A 3,126-nucleotide genomic window follows, 5' to 3' on the forward strand; every position below is an offset into this window, starting at 1 on the left:
TACCCTGTCCTGCCATTCCAGCCCTGCACCCATAGCAATCCTGCCAGTGTACCACACTAATGACCTGGAGAATTAGTACCTTTTACTATTCCAGTCCTTTGTGTCTCTGCCAACAAAACATTGAGGAATCCATCTTTGTACAGTACAATAACATTCTCAAAGAGATAAAGAAAGCATAACACCACCTCATTGACCTTTCTGCCCCTTGATCCTGAATTTCACCCATATTTATCCTAAATCCTGCTTTTAAGAGTCCACTCCACCAGCAAGAATGCCCGCCAAACAAGCATCTAGGCAGGCAGCAGAACAAGAGCATAAATTCCGATGCACTGCTTCAATGCATATGGAGCCTCAAGTTCCCTTTTTCCAAACATGACATGACAGAAGCAACAGAAGATGGAAAACAGGAAGATGCAGAAGCCCAAAGAGCATCTAGAAAATATCCTACAAATAAGGCTACATTTTAGTCAGGGGTATTTTTAGTAAAAGTCATGGACGGATCATGGGCAGTAAACAAAAATTCATGGTCCGTGATCTGTCCATGACTTGTACTATATACTCCTGACTAAATCTTGGAGTGGGGGGCGGCCTGGGGAGTGCCACAGATGCTCGGTAGGCTCCCTACCCGGCTCCGTACTCCCCAGAAGCAGCGACCTCCCTCAGCTCCCAGGCGGAGGCAGAGGCATGGCCATGCTGCATCCTCCCCGAGTGCCAGCTCCTCAGCTCCCATTGGCCAGGAACTGTGACCAATGGGAGCTAAGGGGGCAGTGCGTGCAGGTGGAGGCAGTGTGCAGAGCCCCCTGGACATGCCTCCCCCAAGGAGCTAAGGGATGTTGCCACTTCCAAGGAACCCCCTGAGGTAAGTACCGCCCAGAGCCCTCACCCCCTCCCACATGCCAACTGCCAGCCCTGAGCCCCACACTCAAACTCCTCCTGCTGCTGGGGGAGGGGGGCGGTGACCCAAGACTGCCCCAGCAGCAGCCAGTGCGGCTGGCCGCTGCAGAAGTCATGGAGGTCACAGAAAGCCATTAAATCTGTGACCTATGTGACAAACTCACAGCCTTACCTATAAGACACCGTAATTCATAGATGCTGAGGTCACTGTGATCATCCAGTCTGCCCTCCTGCATAACACAGGCCACAAAATGTCCCTGAAATAATTCCTGTTTGAACTAGAGCAGATCCTTTAGAAAAATATCTAATCTTGATTTTAAAATTGCCAGAGATGGAGAATCCACCACAACCTTTGGTAAACTATCCCTATGCAATCTCCCTGGGGCTCTCTGTTTGGCCCAAACTTCCCACGCTGGTTGGCTCAGGACACACTTCTCCTCAGCTTCTCCCCCACCTCTCTGGTTTAACATGATTCCCCCCAACACACAGTTTTAGGGCTTAGGGCTGACTTTCAAATTAGAGTATATCTCTACTGGATTCAGCCTCACAACATTATCTCCATGTTACCCCTTCCTTACATAGCACGGTACCTGCTGAGTCATTTCCAATGCTGGGATTAAGCAATGGGATACAGCTGTAACAGCCTCCCTACAGCATCAGACTCTGGAAACTGACAGTTATCTGCTTGTATGAGGCCCTAACAGGAAGGAGACAGGTGGAGGGAGCGTACCAGTCACTTTGCTGCAGGGGGCCAGGGCAAGGTGCTCTGAAAGCCAGGATGAAGAGTAACAATCTCTTACTCTCTGCCTCCCCATTCCCCAAGCAGAGGACCCTGCACAATGCTGTTCTGTTTGCACTAAGCACTTTAGGGATCACTAGGGAGTGCACTCCCAAGTGGCACTGTCAAGACATTAGTGCATTAGTGATGTTAGGTCACCTTGTTTTAAGAGCCAGGCAGCAATACTGCATCCCAGTCATCGAAGTAGAGATTCCCGTCAAAAACATACATATTCCCCATCCCTATGGACACCCCCCCACAAAGTACATGCACACACAAACACCCTCCACTACACCCAAACAATCCTCAGTCTCCATACATATAAACACCCACCTCCCATATGCTCACCCACCTCCCACAATCTTCCCCTCCAACACAAACACTAACAACCTCCCCTTCCTGCACACCTTCCCCCCCCACACACACACACACAATCTCCTCTCCACTCCACATACACACACTCATTCTTGTCTCCCTGAACAGCCTCTCCCACACACATCGAACACCAATCCATACGCATCCACATACAGACACCTGTCTCACTTCAGACAAAATCCCCTCCATGTGCACTTTCCTGCCCCCACGAAGCCTCATTCCTACACAACAAAGCCTCCTGCCTCCCACTCAACACACTGACTTCTGCTTTTCCCCGCCACAACCCCACTCCACATACACCCCCCAATTCTCAGTCATCATCTATATATAATCCCCTTCTCACCATCCTTACACACACCCCAACCCCATCCCCTCACCCCCACTTTCCCATCTGCATTCTCACACACAGCCCCTCTCCCCCGCCCTTCACAATCCCTCCTCTGCATCAGCACATGCAGACAAAAAGCCATCCCCGAGCACAAGCCTTTGCCCAGTGCACACGCACCTTCCCTGTACACCTGCACAGCCCTCCTCTGCGCGCACACACAGGGCCCCCTCTGTACACACACACACACAGCCCTGCCCCCGACACAATGGCTCTGCGCAGGGCGAGGCGGGGGTGCCTTGGGTCTCACGTTTGCGCGTTGCTTTGCCGGGCTGTGGGGTCCCGTTCAGCCCCGCGGCCCCGGCAGTCGCTCGCCAGACAGTGGGGACGGGTCTGGGGCCGCTTCTCGGAAAGCGGACTCGGGCCCCCAGCATCCGCCCCCGCAGTTCGGGCCCCGGCGCCGCCGCTCAAAGGCCGGAGACAAACACGCACCTGAGTGTGGCCGGGGGCTGGCAAAGGGCAGCGGGGGAGACGCGAGGGCGCGGGCTCAGCTTAGCATCCCGGGGAGCCGAAGGGAGAAACGCAGCGGAGTCAGCGAGCCGCCGCCTGCGCGGAGATCGGGCTGTTCCCAGCCGGCTGCCTCCCCTCTGCGTGCGCCCAGCCCTTCCTCATCAATATGCATTAGCCTCCGGAGCCTGACGGCCGCCCCTGCTTCGGATAGGAGGCCTGCTCCGAGCGCACGCTGACGAGGCCC

The 3,126-nt window shown here is 54.3% G+C and overlaps 1 protein-coding gene across 5 annotated transcripts in view; it reads right to left on the reverse strand.

Annotated features, from left to right (window-relative positions):
* The window catches only part of FEZ1 (fasciculation and elongation protein zeta 1), a 210,721-nt gene extending 207,673 nt beyond the window's left edge, over positions 1-3,048 (reverse strand). For 3 of the 5 annotated variants that reach the window (XM_074936680.1, XM_074936679.1, XM_074936678.1), the window contains exon 1: positions 2,865-3,047. The gene's annotated coding sequence lies outside the window, so the exon portion shown is untranslated. Of the gene's footprint in view, positions 1-2,864 lie in introns of all 5 variants that reach the window. The other 2 variants (XM_074936681.1, XM_074936682.1) reach the window with 2 other exon arrangements.
* Positions 3,049-3,126: the final 78 nt, after the last annotated feature.

Source organism: Natator depressus, chromosome 22 (assembly GCF_965152275.1).
Source record: "Natator depressus isolate rNatDep1 chromosome 22, rNatDep2.hap1, whole genome shotgun sequence".
NCBI classification, from domain to species: domain Eukaryota; kingdom Metazoa; phylum Chordata; order Testudines; family Cheloniidae; genus Natator; species Natator depressus.